Genomic DNA, 10,686 nt, shown 5'->3' with positions numbered 1-10,686 from the left:
ATCAGTTCGACGGGCCGTCGATTCCTTCGTCTTTTAGTTCTTCAGTTTGACGGTCCATTCGACGGTGTCGTTAACTAGTTTGACGCCCCGTCGATTCTTCCGTCTTTCTCTCTTCTGATGGATAAGTCTGTTTGACAAGACAAACGACGAAATGTCTATCCATTTGACGCTTCATCGATGGCTCCGTCCTTTGTCCTCTTCAACTTAGGCCATCACTAGACAATCCAACTCATCGACGCTCCAAGGGACATTCCATCGATCAATCAACGGACCGTCGAATCTTCATTTCTGGGCAATTCTTCCTTTTTCTTTGTTTTTGATTTTTGGCCATCGCCGTCCAAAAACATAACAAAAACAAATTAAAATGAACCAGACTTACTTGAGAACACCCAAAATCCATAGTAAAGAGGCGTCGAATGTACCACAAATCTGCGGCACATCAACACCCCCAACTTAGGATCTTTGCTTGTCCTCAAGCAAGTCAGACAAAGCAACTACAAACAAAAAACTACAACTAAACTAAAACTATAGTAAAAGTAACTACAATGGTGTTTGTTCATCACTACCGGCATGTGCGTTTTCACATTAACTCCCTCTTTCATCATTTCAAAACAAAGTTCATTCTTCATAACTCATTACAATTGTCTATGACGCTTCAATCAATGACATCACATTATCATAAGCATTTATGCGTGCGAGTATTCACCATTATGCCCTCACTTAGATCAGAGAATGTCCCACACATAACTTTAAGATAAGAACCAGGACAAGGATAAATGAGAATAGAAAGCACTCACGCTCACAAAGAAGTTCATGATATACAAGTGCAAATACCATATGCTTGCCTTTACTTTCAATGCTACACACTTTCGGATGGTTCAGTTGTTATCATTATAGGACTTGTTCTTGGGTTGTAATGTACGCTCGGGGACGGGTAGGATACTTATTTGGGAATTAGTGACTCACCCTCCTCGACACTACACATTTTCACTTTTTGCACGCCTATTTTATTCATGATTAGTTCCTCAACTTATGACTATGATGTGATTTGATTCCTACTAGAATTTACAATCTTTCTATTAGACAATTGTTAGGTTTTTTTTTCTTATAACACATCTAGTTCTCGACTATATAACTCCCACACCCCTAACTTTAGGCTCTTAGCCTCTACTTCACACATATGCCACCCCAACTTAGGCGATTTGCCTCTATTCTCTCGTAGCGTCAAGGAGGGAACGGGTGCAAAAATGGAATTAATTCATAAAGAGGGGAAAAGGTTTGTTACAGCTAATCAAGAAACAAAATGGGTCAAAGGCTCAATAGGGGGAACTAATGATATTCATATAGAATGCGTTTTGGGCTTTTTAAGGCTAAAGTGACTAACACAAGGAAACCCTATGATCACTTCACAACCAACTATCCTAAGCAATATAGCACGACTTACCAGCCAAGTTCTAGATCCACATATGCCTACGATGAACACAAGAAGTTCTCACACGCACAATGGCATAAGGATTTGAACACTCAACCCATACACACTCTAATATCTATGATGTCCCAAAAAAAACCATACATGTCAATTTATTACGTGTTATGATAGGCAATAAAATCTCAGACGGGTCAATTTTAAATCAATTCGTTTCCAAGTTCAAAAATATCCTTTTCATTCCAATTTGTTGTAAAAATTCATGCCATAAGTTCAAAATGCAACAACCACTAAATTCACAATTACTCTAAGCAAGATTTAACATATATATACACTACAAGATACATCAGGCTACCCCACCCCCAACAAAAAGAGGATGCATTGGCCCCAAGGCATCGAAATCATACCAGCACCCTATGGTGGAAGGGTCGACCTGAGAAGCTCTAATCCCTTGGCTGCTGCTGAGGTATCTCGTCCGTATCAGTGTGGATGGAAACTCTCTCTGCTTTTGGCTCAGTGGACTTGACTGGCCTTGTGGCTTCAGGTCTTTAGAAGCTACCGTAATCGGCCTGACTGGCGCTGGGATAGCACTGGTGCTGGAAGATGCTCTGGTGAACCTCATGTCTAGGTGCGACCGACGAATACCCCCCTGTAGCTCGGTATCGTCATCCTCATTATCCACCTCCTCATTATCATCAGCAGCCAACGTCTCAATCCGCTTTCTCTTGAGACTTTCCCTAGGCTCATCTTCAATCACCAAGTCAACCACTTTGATCAAATCTGAAATGCTGGCGACTGGCGCAGGTGGAGTCGAGTCATCCACAATAACCTACCCTCGCGAACGAAGCGCCGTGACCTCAGCTCTCAGTTTTTAGCTTTGCAAGCTCGGTCTTCCCATCCCCAAAAGTACCACTCTTACTCTTCTTCTCAATAGTGAGTATCCGCATCTCTAAATTGTCAAGTCGCGCATTCACCCTAGCATGATGCCTCTCCAAAGCCTACTGAAGAGGCTCCAACTCTGGTGCAATCTCTTTGCGAACAACCTACCCAACTGCTGTAATATCCTGGTCATGTGCTGATCAACTCGCTCTACCTTGATGGCGAACTCTCTGAAGTTTGCCCTGTTAAGGACCAAGATATTCTCGGAGGCTGATGCTGCGGCTGAAGGAGGAATGAGAGATGAAGATGGGACAGCAGGCCGAGGTGGTGGCTCTGAAGTAGGGGTAGCATCTGCTATAGATGGCGTGGAGGCAGCTGTTGTGGAAAGTCCCTCCATGCCCAAATCAGCTATGCCCTGTGGCACTGAATCTAGTACGTGTACGGAGTGTCTCATCCCTAGTACGTGTGATGTCACACACCTTTGTTGCGGGGAGAGTGGCTGCGAATGTCTCAATGTGTCTCACCTGGGCCATCCTGCACAACTGTGTGATAAGGCATGGGAATATCAAAGTTGTCGTCTCCTATGGTACGCGTGCCCGAATGGCTCTACTGATCAACTCACCCAAGTTCATTGGGTACCTGGATAGCATGGCAGCCACAACCACTACTATGTCCGGTGTGACTATATTATCTGCTCCCGTAGGCAGAACCCGATATATGACGAAATTCCACCAAATTTTAGCCTCCAAGCTGATTTCAGCCTTATGTATTTTGGTAGCCAAGTTACTCACCCATGGGGCCTTGTCCGTCGAACCTTGAACCATCATCGTCGCAAACCATTCTCTCACCGATTGCTCAGCACTTCTTTCAAACTTATCATCATATTTCACTGTGGTCGGCTCAACAAAGTCATCCCCAAAATAAAACCTGTTGATTGTGCGGGCTGAGATATCAACATGTACACCACGAACATACACTGTGTCTAATAGAGGGGCGGCTTTCAAAGCTCTCTTTTTCTTATGCCACTGCTCTAGCAGCACTCTGTAGGTAGCATAGAATTCCCGAACCATGGTCGGGCAATCCCCTGGAGGCTGTGTGAATGCCTCAAGATGATAGTGATGGATGAGATCAGTAATCGGACTGTAACTCTCTAATCCGCTCATATTGATTTGTTCCTCTTCTTGAATATTCCTCATCGGATTACCCCCGATGACTGTAGTCGCCCCATTTATGTAGTACTTTCGGCACCCATCATAAGGGAATCAGATTGCAGCTACCTCCATCTTCTGCAGCCGCAACCGCTCTTATTCCTCATCTGAAGTCCGCTCAGGAGCGGCTGGTCGCTCTTGTGTGAGCTCGCTAGCACTAGCGGATGTGGAGGATGACTCCCCCTCTCCATACTCGGAGAAGTGTGGGGCAGGTGATGCTGCACGGGGAGTGGTGGCCGTGCCCTCATTCTAGTCGTTAGTACCACCTCTTGACGTTCAGAGTCTGAGGGTTCATCTCTAAGAGTAAGGGTTGATTGTCCCCGACCTCGGCCTTTTTTAGGACCACCACCCCGCTTGACTGGACACTTTGGAGGCATAGCAGCAAAAAGAATACCCGTCGTCGTTGAGACAAACATAGAAATATAGCAAAACCAGAAAAAGATGCAAAGCATGTGACAATGTTAAAGCTGTCAGCGGTCCGTTGATTTGCTAGACGAGTCGTCGATCTCTATTTTGTCACTGGAATTTGTAAATTAAAGACTGTGGGAAGTACGCCTCGTCGATTGATTCTACGAGCCGTTGAGTCCACCGTCGAGATTGCTTTTCTTCAACAATCTGTGAGGTATCATTCGACGTTAAGAAGGACGGTTCGTCGAATGAATCGACGGACCGTTGAACTTAGCTTCCAATGATCTGTAGGCCTTTTTCTTATCTAGTCAATACGATCCTCGTGTCGTGGTGCAAACCCTTTCGTAATTGGGGTTACTCAGACTTCACCTTAAGTTGGCTTGGGTTAGAATATGGAAAACAATTGGCGAGCAAAACAACTTTTTGGTCATAATGGCCTCCGAGCCCAAATATCGAACAACACTACACTGGGGCATTTTATCAAACAGGTGGCGGGCAGAACGACAAGAATCTCATGAATTAGGTGTGTTTGTCGTAATTCCCTCCGACTCGGTGGAAGACGATGCACTCGCTTCACGAGTCTCCATTATCAGCTATCAGTGATACCCAAAGAATCAAACATCCACAAAAGCCACTTAGCGAAAATAAACTAACAATAACAACACAGGGAAGACGAGCAAACAACTATTTTGAACAAGTGAACAAGCAATACATGATCTACTTACCTTAAAATGGAAAAAAGACTTGATTTTAGCATTTAAGGAATGATGAACACACAAGTAGCCACTACTCTGGTTACACACAACAGCAGGAGACACTAAACTAGGGAGAGAATAATGGGGAATGAGAGGAATGGAGGTTGGTGGGCGTATTTAAGAGAGGAAGGGGTAACGGATATGGGGTTGGAAGAGGAGAGAGAGAGAGGGAGAAAGGAAATTTTAAAAGAAAACTGACAGAGCAAAGAAGGGGGGCGTCGGGTTATATGAATTCATATAACCCTACCCGACGTGTCCAAAAGACGGAACGTCGAATGGTTCGACGTTCCGTCGAGTGAAACATCGTGCCGCCCTTTTTTTCACAAGATAGAAGAACGCCCCATCGAACTTACCATCGATCTATTCGACGGGGCATCAAAACTGTCGTAGAAATGCCATCTTTTCCAGTGATGAGTTTTTCAAGTCGCCTATTTCGATGGCGGATTTGACGACTCGTCGAATGGTTCGACGGTCCGTCGAGTTCGCAACGTGCACCTGCTTCTTTGGAAATTGCTGCATTCCACACATAGGCTCCTGGACACATCAACAAACATCAAAACAACACAAAAACAAAAACAAACGAAACGAAAAACATAATGCGAAAATGAACATGGGTTGCCTCCCAAGAAGCGCACAATTTAATGTTGCGGCACGACGCAATACCACATTTCGTGTCAAGGTCCAGTGCCGTTTTTCAACCGGTGAGCATTGACAATCTTGTCCCCATCAACCATCCAATGGTAGTGCTTTACCTGTTGGCCATTCACCCTGAAAGTACGAGTCCCATCGTCGGACTTCAATTCCATTTTATCATTGGGTGACACACTCACCAAAGTAAAAGGACCCGACCACTTGGATTTCAATTTGCCCGGAAAGAGCTTCAACCTTGAATTGAATAGCAACACCGAATCACCCAGTTGAATATCTCTCCTCAAAAGTTTGACATCATGATAATGCTTCCTCTTTTCTTTATACAAAGCCGCACTCTCATAGGCATGATACCGAAACTCATCCATTTCATTCATTTAAAACAACCGCAACTTGGTTGCTTCGTCCCAATCCATGTTTAATTTTTTTAATGCCCACAAAGCTTTGTGTTCAAGTTCAACCGATAAATGGCAAGCTTTGCCAAACACCAACTGATAAGGAGAAGTACCAATGGGCGTCTTGAATGCCGTTTTATAAGCCTAAAGAGCATCATCAAGCTTGAATGGCCAATCAGTTCTATTGGAATTAACCGTCTTGGATAAAATACTCTTTATCTCCCGATTGGAAACTTCGACTTGCCCACTAGTTTGGGGATGGTAAGGAGTTGCCACCCTATACTTCACTCCATATTTCTCCATGAGATTAGTGAATTGCTTGTGGCAAAAATGAGTGCCACCATCACCAATGATTGCCCTAAGAGTGCCAAACCTTGTGAATATGTTCTTTTTGGGGAAATTTATGACACTCTTGCCATCATTGTTGGGCAATGCTACTGCTTCGACCCAATTGGACACATAGTCAACTGCAACAAGGATGTACCGCAGGCCACGAGAACTCACAAATGGGCCCATAAAGTCGATGCCTCACACATCAAAGAGTTCAACTTCTATGACAAAATTCATTGGCATTTAGTGCTTCCTCCAAATTGACCATTGGCGTTGACATTGGTCACAAGATTTCACCATTAAATTTGCATCATAATAAAAGGTGGGCCAATAATAGCCACATTCAAGCACTTTTGCCGCGGTGTGGTTCCCACTATGATGACCCCCCACGGGAGAGTCATGGCAAGCTTTCAATATTTTCATGGCCTCGGATTCGGCCACACATCTCCGAATGATATTATCGGTACAAGTAAGGAACAAATAGTGCTCATCCCAATAGTATTGACAACTATCTCTCAAAAATTTCTTCTTTTGATAAGCTTTGATATTGTCGGGGATAAGAGCCGTCACCAAGAAGTTGGTGATATCCGCATACCAAGGAACAACTTCACAAGACATGGCCAAAAGTCTTTTATCGGGAAAAGTATCATTTAATTCAAGATCTCCACTCAGTCTCCCGGCTTCCTCAAGCCTAGATAGATGATCCGCAACTTGGTTTTCACAACCTTTTCGGTCTTTGACTTCAAAGTCAAACTCTTTAAACAATAACACCCAACGAATCAACCGAGGCTTTGCATCTTTCTTTGTCATCAAATATATAATTGTCGCATGATCTGTGTGAACAACCACTTTGGATCCAAGAAGATAGGCCCGGAACTTCTCAAAAGCATAAAACTGGCTAGAACTTCTTGCTCGGTGACGGCATAATTCATTTGAGCACCATTGAGGGTTTTGCTAGCATAATAAATTAGGTGCATAATTTTGTTATGCCTTTGCCCAAGCACCGCACCAATAGCAAATCTGCTCGGGTCACACATGAGCTCAAATGGAAATGACCAATCCGGATAGACAATAATTGGAGTAGAAGTGAGCATCTCCTTCAACTCATTAAATGCCTTAAGGCACTTCTCATCAAATGCAAACTTAGCCTCCTTTTCAAGAACCTTACACATCGGATTGGCGATCTTTGAGAAATCTTTGATAAATCGCCGATAGAAGCCGGCATGTCCCAAGAAGCTACGAATTCCTTTGACAGAGATAGGTGGAGGAAGCTTGGAAATAACATCAATTTTTTCTTGATCTACCTCAATACCCTTCTCAGAAATCCTATCGCCAAGGACAATCCTTTCTTTCACCGTGAAAAGACATTTTTCACAATTAAGTACAAGCTTGGTTTCTTCATACCGCTTCAATACCTTACCGAGATTGGCAAGGCATTCGTCAAAAGAATCACCAACAACCGAAAAATCATCTATAAAGGCTTCCAACAAATCTTCCACCATATCCGAGAAAATAGACATCATACACCGTTGGAATGTAGCCGGGGCATTGCATAAGCCAAAAGGCATTCGGCTAAAAGCAAAAGTGACATAAGGACAAGTGAAAGTGGTTTTCTCTTGGTCCTCTAATGCAATGTTAATGTGATTGTACCCCGAATAGCCATCCAAAAAGCAATAATAAGATCTTTCGGCTAGCCGATCAAGCATTTGATCAATAAAAGGCATACGGAAGTGGTCTTTACAAGTCGCGGTGTTAAGTTTCCGATTGTCCATACACACTCGCTATCCGGTGACTGTCCTTGTAGGAATCAACTCATTCTTGGAATTAGAGACAACGATAATGCCCCCCCTTCTTTGGCACACATTGCACCGGACTCACCCATGGACTATTGGCAATCGGGTATACAACACCCGCATCCAACCATTTGATTATTTCATTCTTGACCACTTCTTGCATAGGAGGGTTTAGCCTTATTTGATGCTCTACACTCGGTGAACTATCTTCCTCGAGTTCAATTCTATGTTCTCAAATACTGGAGGAAATTCCCCTAATATCCGCAATAGTCCACCTAATAGATCTTCGATAAGCCCGCAACACTTCAATCACCTTTTGAGTTTGTTCCTCATTTAACAAAGATGAGAGAATAACCGGTAAAGTATTATCCGGGCCAAGAAAAGCATACTTGAAATGAAGAGGGAAGTAGCTTGAGCTCATGTTTTGGAGGCTCAATAATTGAAGGCTTAGCCGGAGCAGTGGTTCTCTTGGAAAGATCAAGAGATAATTTCTTTGGCTCATAAGAATACGAACCCCGACCAATAAGAGAATTTACCATTTCAACATACCCCTCCATGTCATCCGCCTCAAAATTCACCAAAATAGCCGAAAGTGCTTTGTCAAAGTGCTCCTCCTCTAACTTATGCTCCACTGCTTTGTCTACCACATCGAAAGAGTCAATCACCGAAATGCTCTCATAAGCACTACGCAATTTTAACCCCCTGCTAGCTTGGAAGGTTACTTCTTCATCATTGACCCAAAATTTTATTTCATTCTTTTCTGAGTCCATTAAAGCTCTCCCAGTGGCAAGAAATAGCCTTCCCAAGATTATTGGGACTTCTTTGTCAATGGCACAATCAAGGATGACAAAATACGCAGCAAATAAGAATTCTCCCACTCTATCAAGGACGTTATCAACAATCCCTACAGGTCTTTTGATGGTTCTATCGGCCATTTGGAGACGCATGCTCGTTGGTCTAGGTGTTCCCAAACCGGATTATTTATAGATTGCTAGTGGCATCAAATTTATACTAGCCTCATTATCACACAAGGCACAAGCAAAATCATGGCGACCGATGGTCCAAGGGATAGTGAAAGCCCCGGGATCTCCCTTCTTCTCAACCTTTGAGGACGAAATAATAGAGCTCACATGGTGGGTGACTCCCACCGTATCATGCTTGATTGGTCTTTTCTTCGTCCACAAGTCCTTCAAGTATTTAGCTATTCCCGGCATTTCTTGGAATGCATTAAGAAATGGGATATTCATTGACAACACTTTAAATTGGTTATAGAAGCGTTGGTACTTGGCATCCTCTATTCTTTTTATCAATTGTTGTGGGAACGGGGGAGGAGATTTATATGTTTGAGTCAAGGGTTTAATTGCCCCCATGACCTTGCTCTTTTGAGTGCTACACCCAGTAGCTTTTTCAGCACTTGGTACCTCATCACCCTCGAGAACAATAGGGAGTGCCCCCTTCTCCTTCTCAAAAATAATAGGCACCTCAATTGGTTCCTCAAGTTCTTCTTCAATTTCTTCCTCAATAACCTCATCAATAATCAGCTCGACAATAATAGGTTCAACCACCCTCTCATCCACCCCACTAAGGATCTTCCCACTTCTAGTACATATTGCTTTGCATGAGGCAAAGTGATCACCTCTACTATCCCTTGGGTTCGAAATTGTGTTGCTAGGAAGGCCTCCCCTTTGTGGAGGATGTTGCTCACGAGAAAGATCTCGCATTTGTAATTCATGTTTTTGAATAGAACCAGTGTGAGAACCTACCACTTCGGTCAAATTTTCCATCTTCTTGTCACTTTTGTTGTAGTTGTTCAAGATCTTCTCAAGCATAGATTCCATTCGAGAGGTCTGTTGATCATTGGAAGAACCCTCTTGCCAATTTTGAGAGTTGGAAGAACGACCTTTCGGTGGAACAGGCATTAGAATTCTGATTACCTTAATTGTTGTTTTTGTAATCCCTCATATCCGAACCACCATATTCAGTTCGGCCATATTGATTGCTTTGTTGTTGGGGTCTCCATTGCTTTTGATCACCCCCTTGAGAGTTATCGATATAATTAGCATCCTCACGTAGTGGTTGCTCCTCGAGATAAGTCTCTTCCGAGACTTGATACATTCCGGGAGCATGAGATGGCATTTCTTCAACAACATTCACACCCTTAGCTTCTTTCTCCGTACGCCTCTTTGACAGCAAATCCATGGTTGTTTGCAATTGAGCAAAAGAATGATCTCGCTCAAGATTTTCTTTGGCCACCGCGGCAACAGAAGGACTGCCATATGACAAAACTTCACTATCGTTGGAGTGCCAAGCCTGATTATGGGTGGTGAGCGTATCGAACAACCGAGTGATGTTAACAAATGACTTATCCATGAAGCATCCCCCAGCGGCAGTATTGATAGCAATTTGGTTCATTGTATCTAACCCCTTGTAGAACTTCTCGGTGAGGATAGCATCTGAAAACCCATGAGTTGGAGATTGAGCAAGATAGTACTTGAAACGCTCCCATGCCAAATATAATTGTTCCCTCAGGAGCTGTTTGAACTCAAAGATCTTATCTCGAAGTTCAGCCTCTTTGCTCGGTGGAAACAATTTCTTCAAAAATGTATTGGCTATCTCGCTCTAGGTGTGAATAGAATTGCTGGGAAGCTTTTCATACCATTCCCTTTCTTGGCCAGCCATGGAATATTTGAAGACCCATAACCAAAGTGCATCAGTAGAAACAACACCTTGGAATTGTTGAGCACACATATGCAGGAAGTTCTTCAAATGTCGGAGTGGACAATCCTCCCAATAATTCAGAATTAACCTTCAAGTTTTAGCAACTGATAAATAGAGCTATCGATT

General features: G+C 43.3%; 1 non-coding gene across 1 annotated transcript; it reads left to right on the top strand.

Annotated features, from left to right (window-relative positions):
* Nucleotides 1-10,300: 10,300 nt before the first annotated feature.
* LOC132638956 (small nucleolar RNA R71) lies at nucleotides 10,301-10,407 on the top strand. The gene has a single exon (XR_009582011.1). It is a non-coding gene; the product is annotated as a small nucleolar RNA R71 (small nucleolar RNA).
* Nucleotides 10,408-10,686: the final 279 nt, after the last annotated feature.

Source organism: Lycium barbarum, chromosome 4 (genome assembly GCF_019175385.1).
Source record: "Lycium barbarum isolate Lr01 chromosome 4, ASM1917538v2, whole genome shotgun sequence".
Classification (NCBI taxonomy): domain Eukaryota; kingdom Viridiplantae; phylum Streptophyta; class Magnoliopsida; order Solanales; family Solanaceae; genus Lycium; species Lycium barbarum.
The sequence above is the reverse complement of the archived record's forward strand: the minus strand, read 5'-3'. Positions and strand labels throughout refer to the sequence as shown.